Source organism: Hordeum vulgare, chromosome 6H (assembly GCF_904849725.1).
Source record: "Hordeum vulgare subsp. vulgare chromosome 6H, MorexV3_pseudomolecules_assembly, whole genome shotgun sequence".
Taxonomy (NCBI): domain Eukaryota; kingdom Viridiplantae; phylum Streptophyta; class Magnoliopsida; order Poales; family Poaceae; genus Hordeum; species Hordeum vulgare.
The window spans coordinates 226,595,725-226,605,860 of NC_058523.1; positions in this window are offsets into that span (position 1 = coordinate 226,595,725).

A 10,136-nucleotide genomic window follows, 5' to 3' on the forward strand; every position below is an offset into this window, starting at 1 on the left:
TAGCTTATAGGACTACGGGTTGAGAGATATTGGGTTTGTTTTACTCCTAGGAAGCAGGAAGTACGTTTGGTGACCAGAGAGTTGAACTTGATAGTTGAGTGGTTACGCTATTCCATTTTGGGTTGTCTCAAATTTGTTTTGAGCATTTACAGCCGTTATGCTGCCCAATTATGCATTCAGAGCTCTAATGCTTTTGCATTACTCTCTATTTACAAATGCCTGGCCGTCCTTATCGTCAGGTGGTACGTCTGACCAGGTGCATTGATGTGCCGGGTCATACGGCCATGCTGGTCAGGGTGATGTCGGTGTGCGGTTACCGCTGGTACCCCGAGTACACAGTGGAGGAACAGTACCGAGACTTCAACCAGAGCCAGTACATCTGCACTGTTAGGGTATTTCCAGACTACCCTGGAGCGGAGAAGCCAATCCATTGGTCCTATGGGTTGGGAGTCACTGTTGACATGGCAGTACAAGATGCTTCCTATTCAATGCTGACTATTATGAGAGCGAGACATGCACTGCTGCAGAATTCAGAGTTCTGCTATGTTCCGGCCTCTCAGCCTGGTGAAGAGGGATACCTCAGTGGAGTCTATTTTGATTCTTCTATGGAGGACCCACTTCTGCAGTCCACTGTTGAGATGCTAGAGAACAGAGACAAGGATGCTCGTGCTCTCCGCATGGAGCTTTATGCTACCCGTGCCCGTCTGTGGACAGCTTTGACGCAACTGGCACCGGTAGTCCAGACATGGTATGGAGAGATGGAGATGCTGAACCCTGTTAGGACCCATCTTCCGGCTCACGTTGACTCGCCAACTATAGGAGGAGTCACACCTCTTCGGGGACCCCTCTTACCACCAGTCAGGGGACCAAGGCCACATCCGTGTCCTTATGGATCCCAGGGATCTCAGGCTAGAGTGTTTCCTGATCCGCAGGTTGAGCTTCCAGGTCATGGAGGTAATCTCTATGAGATGTTCTATGCGGATGTCTGAGCTGTGAGCGGAAAGATAGTATGTTAGTAGCCGTACGTTCACAGTCCTGCGTGACTTGCGAAGTATGGTAGTAATGTGAAATGAATTCCGGAGGCCTAGATAAATAATGTATAGGAAGCTTGTACGCCTCTGATGAGTAGTTTCACAATTTCAGCAGTTGCTCTACGGTTAAGGTTGTACTGAGCTATGTAAGGGTGTATATGAACCATGGTGTATAAATAGCAGTTGCTTGTTACCATGTTGTTCGGATATTCATTTCCGCATTCCGTGTGTTCAGTACATTCTTAATCCATAGCTAGTATTGATATGATATTGGTCTAAGCTATGAGTTTGTTTGTTAGGATGGTGTTCACCAGGTTGAACCGTGCCCCTGCTCATGAGCAAGGTGAGGGTAGTCAAGCGTCGCAGGAAGACCTGCCTCACCCACCTTCTCTGGTAGAAGTGATGCTTGAGGTAGAAAGAAACAAAAGGGAGACCAACCGACTGCTAGAGCGTATTGAGCAGAATACGGCTCGACAGCCTAGGAATGTTGTAGTGTCCCTCAATGACTTTGTGAAGCTGAATCCTCCAAAGTTTCATCATTCCGTCGATCCCCTCGATGCTGATGACTGGCTGTGCAGCATCTCACGCAAGATTCGCTCGACGAATGTGTCTGAGGCCGACAAGGTGACCTTTGCGGCGTATTTCCTGGAGGGACCCGCCAATCTGTGGTGGGAGAATTTTGAAGCTATGCGTCCTGCTGAACCAGTGGCCACATGGGCAGACTTCAGTGCAGCTTTTCGTCTGCACCATATTCCAGAGGGCCTGATGGACAGAAAGAGAGAGGAGTTATGTGCCTTCACTCAGGGCAAGTTGTCTGTGGATGCCTATAACCGCGAGTTCGGTAACCTCGCCCGCTATGCAACAGAGGAGGTGTCTACTGACGCCAAGAAGCAAGCAAGATTCCGTAAGGGTCTGAGCCCTGAGCTCCGTCGAGACCTGCGCCTCCATGAGTGTGCAAGTTTTCAAGCCCTAGTCAACAAAGCGATCAGTGCGGAGACTGGTCATTCTGACTTCGAAGCCACAGGGAAGCACTCCCGTGACTTTGGCTCATCTTCTGGTTCCGCGTTTCCAAAATGCAGGCTGTGGGTTCCAAACAGTTCTCTACTGCCAAGATACACTCCGAGGCCATCCTACGTGGCGCCTCAGACGAATCAGGCCAACCCTCCAGCAAAAGCTTATGGTGGTCCAGCTAGCAATGCTGCACCACGTGCCAAGCAGGTGATATGCTACAAGTGTGGAGAACCAGGGCATTATTCCCGTGAGTGTCCTCAGAATGTGGGTGCCAAGCAACCTCGGAAAGTCCGTCAGGCAAGCCAAGTCGGGCAAAGCTTTTTATGTGAAGCCTACTCCAGCACGTGGCCGTGTGAACTATGTGTCAGCAGAAGAAGCTGCAGAGGATCCCGACGTCATGCTGGGTACGCTTCTTGTCAATCATCACCCAGCGTCCGTTCTCTTTGACACTGGGTCTTCTCATTCCTTCATTTCAGAAAGTTATGCACAGTTGTATAATATGTCATTTTGCGATATGCCAATCCCATTGGTTGTCCAAACCCCTGGTAGTAAATGGCAAACCTCTAGGATAACGTATGATAATGAAATTCTAGTAGACAGGCTAGTTTTTCTAGCCTCATTGATAGCATTGAAATCTTCGGATATTAATATCATCTTGGGCATGGACTGGATGTCAGCTCACTATGCCAAGATTGATACTCACTCTAGAAATGTCCAGCTTACCCATCCCTCGGGTGAGATAGTAAATGTCTCTACTCGAGTTGCCAAATGCCAGCTCTATTCCTTAAATGCCAACCCTCTTCCGGAACTTGAAGACATTCCGGTAGTCCATGACTTTCCGGATGTTTTTCCAGAGGAACTCCCAGGAATTCCACCTGACAGGGATGTAGAGTTTGTGATAGACCTTGTTCCGGGAACTGTCCCAATAGCCAGAAGACCTTATAAGATGGCACCCCTAGAGCTAGCCGAACTTAAGAAGCAACTAGATGAGGCCTTGAGCAAGGGTTTCATTCATCCTAGCTCTTCTCCTTGGGCTTGTCTCGTCCTCTTCGTCAAGAAGAAAGACGGAACGGATCAGATGGTTGTAGATTACCAACCAGTTAACCTGGTCACCATTAAGAACAAGTATCCGCTCCCCAGGATCAACGACCTGTACGATCAGCTCGCTGGATCCTCAGTCTTCTCCAAAATGGATTTGAGGTTGGGATACCATCAAATCAAGATTAAGAACGGGGACATTCAAAAACGGCTTTTGTTACTCGTTATGGCCAATATGAGTACGCCGTTATGTCCTTCGGTTTAACCAATGCCCCAGCCACCTTCTCTCGGCTGATGAATTCAATCTTCATGGAGTATTTGGATAAATTCGTCGTAGTATACCTCGATAATATTCTCATCTACTCGAAGAATGAACAAGAACATGCCGAGCATCTAAGACTGGTATTGATGAAACTTCGAGAGCATCGCCTTTATGCCAAATTTTCAAAATGTGAATTCTCGTTACCAGAAGTGACCTATCTAGGCCACGTAATCTCTGGTAAGGGTATTGCTGTCAATCCCGAGAGAGTTCAAGCTGTCCTTGATTGGACTCAACCTGAATCGGTTAAGGAAGTTAGGAGTTTTCTTGGTCTAGCGAGCTATTGTCGCCGCTTCGTCGAGAATTTCTCCAAGGTTGCAAAGCCTCTAACTGAACTCCTCAAGAAGGATAAAAAGTTCGAGTGGACACCATAGTGTGAGCATAGTTTTCAGGAACTGAAAAGACGCCTGACTTCCGCACCTGTGTTGCTACCACCAGATTTTTCTAAGGACTTTGTTATCTATTGCGACGCCTCGCGACAAGGATTAGGTTGCATTCTCATGCAAGATCGTCATGTGATCGCATACGCATCTCAACAGTTGCGTCCACATGAGGATAATTATCCCACACATGACCTTGAGCTTGCAGCTGTGGTCCATGCACTAAAAACCTGGCGACATTACCTTTTGGGTAATCGTTGCGAAATATTCACTGATCACCAAAGTCTGAAATATATCTTCACCCAGCCGGATTTGAATCTCAGGCAAAGACGGTGGGTTGAGTTGATCTCGGATTACGACTTAGGGATAACTTACACCCCGGGGAAGGCCAATGTTATGGCCGATGCACTAAGTCGTAAATCTTATTGTAACAATTTGATGCTACAACAAGGTCAACCACATCTCCATGAGGACTTTCGGAAGTTGAATCTTCATATTGTTCCTCAAGGATTCCTTTCTACCCTGGTGGCGAAGCCTACTCTTAAGGATCAAATTATAGCTGGCCAAAAGCGTGACAAGGGTATATCACGGATCAAGGAGAATATTTTTAGCAGAAACGCTGAAGAATTTTCCATGAATGATCAAGGTGTGGTGTTCTTCCAGAATCGTTTAGTGGTTCCTAAGAACCCACATCTAAGGCAGTTAATCCTTAAGGAGGCTCATGATTCCCCTCTCACCATTCATCCCGGTAGTACTAAGATGTATCAGGACCTACGCCAGAGGTTCTGGTGGACTAGGATGAAGAGAGAAATTGCTGAGTTCGTTGCTAACTGCGACGTTTGTCGCCGAGTTAAGGCAGAACATCAAAGGCCTGCTGGCACCCTTCAACCTTTAGCTATTCCTGAATGGAAACGGGATAAGGTTAGCATGGATTTCATTACCGGATTTCCCAAGACCAAGAAAGGAAATAATGCTATCTTTGTGGTCATTGACCGTCTTTCCAAAGTGGCTCATTTTCTTCCTGTTCGTGAGAGTATAACAGCTAGCCAGCTAGCAGAGTTATATATCTCCCGAATAGTGTCTCTTCATGGTGTTCCCCTGGAAATTAACTCGGACCGTGGAAGTATCTTTACTTCTCGCTTCTGGGAAGTTTTCAGAATGCCATGGGGACTCACCTATCTTTTAGCACTGCTTTCCATCCCCAATCAAGTGGTCAAGTAGAAAGAGTGAATCAAATCCTAGAAGATATAGTCGGAGCCTGTGTTATTTCGTTCGGTATGAATTGGGAGAAGTGCCTTCCATTCGCCGAATTCGCTTATAACAATAGTTATCAACCAAGCTTGGGCAAAGCTCTTTTTGAAGTTCTCTATGGACGAAGATGTCGAACACCTCCTAATTGGTCAGAAACCGGAGAGAGGCAACTCTTTGGCCCGGATATGATCCAGGATGCAGAAGAGCAGGTTCGCATTATTCGTGAAAAGTTGAAAACAGCCCAGTCTCGTCAACAGAGCCAATATGATCGTCATCATAAGGCTGTGACCTTTGAAGTTGACGAGAAGGCTTACCTTCGGGTTACACCTTTGAAGGGTACCCATCGATTCGGTATCAAGGGCAAATTGGCTCCTCGTTAAATTGGTCCTTTCCGCATTCTTGCCAAACGAGGAGAAGTTGCCTACCAATTGGAACTTCCTCCGCATCTTTCCAAGGTTCATGATGTTTTCCACGTCTCGCAACTCAGGCGTTGCTTCTCGGATCCTATCCGTGAAGTGGACCACGAAACGCTTGATTTACAAGATAACCTTTCTTACCGAGAATACCCCGTGCGTATTCTTGATCAAGCTGAGCGTACCACTCGATGTCGAAACCTCAAGTTTCTTAAAGTTCAATGGTCAAATCATTCTGAAAAGGAGGCAACTTGGGAAAGAGAGGATCGTCTCCAACTCGAATATCCTGCGTTATTCCCGACGACTTCTAAATCTCGGGACGAGATTCTTTCGAGTGGGGGTGAGTTGTCACATCCCTAACCCTTAAGCAAGATAGCATTGTGCTCATGTCTTCTTTGCATTTGCATCTAAGAAGTTTCAACAAAAACAACAAAGTGGCAAAGGAAATACTCAAAACCCTAGCCACCATTTTAATTAAAGGAAATCTCAAACTAGTTCAAAATCAATGAACCCAAAATGGCCTCAAGAAATGTTCAAACTTTCAGATAAATCATGAAAGTAAATGAGCATTGGAGAAAACTATTTTCTTGACACTTTAAGCATTTTAAATAAATGCAAAAGCCACTGGTTTCAAACTTTAAAATTTGAAATCAGAATCTATAAATTTCCAAAAATGTTGAAAACCTTGGAAATGAGTGGGGATATTATAACAAATATTTCAGGAGGTCTAAAATAGTTTTTACTTTTTGTTTTGGAGCTGAAATAATTAGCAAAACACTAGTTAGGAAAACAGAAAAAAAAAATGGGAAACCTTACCTGTCGCCTAAGCCTGGCCGGACCCATCTCCCTGCTCGTCCCCTCCCTCGCGCCAGTAGGCAGCAGGAGGTGGCCGCCGCCCCCTCCGGCGCAGCCATGCACCTACGTGCCTGCCTGGCCGCCGCCTCGCGCTGGCGACGACGAGGATAAGCTCCCCAGAGCCTCCCCTATCCATTCCCCGCCTCGGTTCTCCTTCTCCTCCCGGATCTCCTCCTCCTCCTTCCTGCCGCCATTAGAGCCGAGCTCGAGCTCGAGCTGCCCGTGCCCCTGACCATAGGTTTCCCTCCCAGAGCACGCCATTAGCTCCGCCTCGTCGCCCTGGTCATCTCTGCTGAAGCCGAAGCTTCCTCGAGCCCTGTAACGCCCGCAACGCCGTGGTCTTCCACCTTCGGCCGCCGGACCTCTCCCGTCGAGTCGTCGCCCCCAGGCCTTCCCCGAGCCGTCTAAGCTCTGCTCTGCACTCCCCGTGAGCATGCGGTCGTTTCCCCTAAGTTTTCCCCCGTCGGCCCCCTCCTCTAGCCCTAGTTCCACCGGAGCCCGACGAGGACCGCCGCTGCCGCTCGTCGCCGGTAGCCCTCCGATGATCAGCTCGTCCTTCCGAGGGCACCAGCAGCTCCAGGACGACGCGTAGGTGCCGTAGCAGCTAAGAACCGAGCGTAGATCCCTCTGATTCAAAGACCCCGATGACGCCCGAGCTTCGGCCGCCGCTCCGGCTCGTCGCCGACGCCTCTTCCGGCGACTCTAGCCTCCCCAGTTGGTCCTGCCAGATCGGCCACTTCGCGAGCATGATGTAGCTGCCAACCGCGTGCGTTTTGGTGCTGTGCAGCGCCGTCTAGGTCGCCTCCGGCGAGCCCTCCGCCGCGGGTCTGGTCGCCGGCGACCACCCTCCGGTGGGCGTCGACGTGGCCGACCATTAGGGCGTAATCGCCCTCCCCTCAGTCGCTGCGAGAGGGCCCCACGCCTGGTCAAACCCCAATTAGGGGCTGGTCAGCGCGGGATTAGTCCCAGAGAGGCTGACCAGTGGGGCCCCCCTGTCAGGTTTGACCTGAACAGGTCGGCTGACCTGCTGACGTCAGCCTGATGTAATAAATAGAATTTCCAATATAAAACTAATTCAGGAAATTGCTAAAAATTGTAAAAATCATAGAAATTAATCTGTAACTCCAATGAAAATAATTTATATATGAAAAAGTATCAGAAAAATTCAAGGATTCTGATTATGCTATTTTCAACTATGTTTGGAAAAGTTACAGAACCCTAAATTGTGGAATAAGGAATAATTCAATTCTTACAATCACTTTATAAATGGAATTTGCAAAAATATTCAAATTCCATTATATATGCAATGATCACACACTGCCCTAATTACAAATCAGTATCATAACATGACATTCATGCATGTTAACACCAAGTTGATCTGAGCATCAGGTCGAATCAATTAAATCGGTATCCGAGAATACCCCGTTTGAATTGCTATTCGAATGTGATTCAAATCAACTCTAAACCTATTACATGTTGAAAATAATAACTTATCACCTTGCATTCTCATGCCATGCCCATGCATCATTTTGAGTGCATATGATTGTTATTGAATGTTGCCATTCTTTTCGGTAGGCTCCGCACCCCTGGATTCCACCGAATATTCGTCTGACGGATATCGTTCCTCCTCTGAGCAACAAGGCAAGCAACCCCTTTGATCATCCCGATAACTCCTATGTTCTTGCTCCTGCACCTATTTATTGCATTAGGATCAAATGCTTCAACTGCTTTTGCCACGATAGTGGACCCACTTCCTTTGCATGACTTAACCTCGTCACAGTAAATAGCCGAACCTTGCAACCTAGCATACCTGGTAGTTGCTTGAGCTATGATGTGCCTTATCCTGCTATGCATGCTATGCTTAGAGTTGTGTATGGTCTGTCATCTGGGAGATGAACAGAAATGTGGAATGTGTACGGTGAGCAAAGGTTGTGTGTTGAAGTTGATTTGGTATAGGTACCGGTGAAAGGCTGTGTAGGAGTACATGGCGGGTTGTTTCATTGGAACCGTCCTTAGGAACTGAGTTCTGTGTATGTAATCCAAGACTATATACTACCACATGCTGGGCCCTGAAATATGACCCCGCTCGGCCTATTAATCGCGTAGTACTCGGTCCAGGAGTTGCAAGTAGTTTCTGGTGTTTATAGTAATGCTGGAGGCCGTGCATGGTGCTGACCTGAGAGGTGGACCGTGATGCGGTAGGCAGTGGCACGGTGTACCAAGTGGCACCCGGATGGTGGGCTTGGGAACCCTGCGCACATCGTTTGAGGCCGTGGCGGAAACCTCGGCCGGACTTCCGTACGGGTTACTCTCATATAGGCGATAAACCTGGACTAGGTACTAGTGTGGTTAACGGTCGTGGCCGACTCCCTCGCTGGGCTTCCGCTTGAAGGTTGCCGAGGTGCATGACGTGCACATGGCGATAAGTGGCGAGAGCGTGTGTGATGAAGTACACCCCTGCAGGGTTATGATCTATTCGAACAGCCGCGCCCGCGGATATGGACTACTTGGAGACATATGTTGTTCATAGAAAACTTCAATGGCTACTCATAAAATTGTCAAGATAAGTGTGAGTGTCGTGGACAGCATTTCCTTATGGAGACGGAATGATTCCACGATAGTGTATTGTTGTGGTGTTAGTGGACTCGTGTGCCAGAAATCAAGTTGTCAAAACAAATTTAAAAATGCAAGTTGTCTAGCCACGAGTCAAATGCTGGCTTTCCGCCTGAAACCCCACAATACCTTTTGATACCTTGCATGAGTAGTTAGTTCTCCTAAAGTCTTGCTGAGTACCTTCGTACTCATTTTTGCTTAATAAATGTTGCAGAGGTTGCTAATGACCCTAATGGAGGGTTCTTCGTAGACATCGACGACGACGAGTAGCTGGTGTCCCAGCTACAATCTGGCCCTACGTCGGCTCTGTAGTATAATCAGGCCATGTGCCTTCTAGTTGCCTGTCTGTACCCAGACAGTTTATAACTCATCCGCTGGCTTGTATTTGTATGACTGCTATTATGGGTCGAGAGACCTTAATGTGTAATATTACGTGTGTGGCTCTTCCGAGCCTCTTAAATAAAGGTTGTATGTTTATGGTTATGTAGTGATGCCATCGATGTATCTATACATATCGGTATGCCATGCGTACGTGTGTCTTACTTGATATGTATGGGGTTCGAATACCTAGTCGTGAACTTTAGTAGCACTCCTTACAAGGAAATGCCCCTTTGTGATCCAACTAGCCTTGGTAGTCCGCTACTGCTCCGGACACATTGGTTGACCGGCATGTGTCCTTCTTAGCTGTTGTGTCTGTCCTCTTTGGGGAAATGTCACGCGACGTAATGGAGTCCTTGTAGCTTGCTACGACTCGTCTACGTTATCTGATGACCGACACCTGCTTTGTTGGGTCATGTATGCCTGTTCTTGTGCGGAACTGCCACTTTGGTTTATGACTAGACATGTCGATCCGGGTTCTTTGACATTAGATTGCTAGCGACACCTATCGCATACGTGAGTCAAAACACGCAAACGGTCCCGGCTAAGGTAAGGCTGCAGCCGTGGAGTTAACCGTGCGTGAGACCACAAAGAGATGCGATGTGTTACAGGCTGGATTCCTATGGCTTAGGATCGGGGTCCCGACACTTGTTCATCCCTTGCATGTTGTAGTTCAACACAAAGCCTTTATAGCTTGGTGGCAGTGATTGAAGGATTCTGTCAGTGATAGCTTCTTGCGGGAGTTCAATCCCCAGCTCAGCTAGACGGTTTGAGTACCCAAACATTTTGAGCACATGTTCACTGACAGACGAGTTCTCCTCCATCTTGCAAGCATAGAATTTATCGG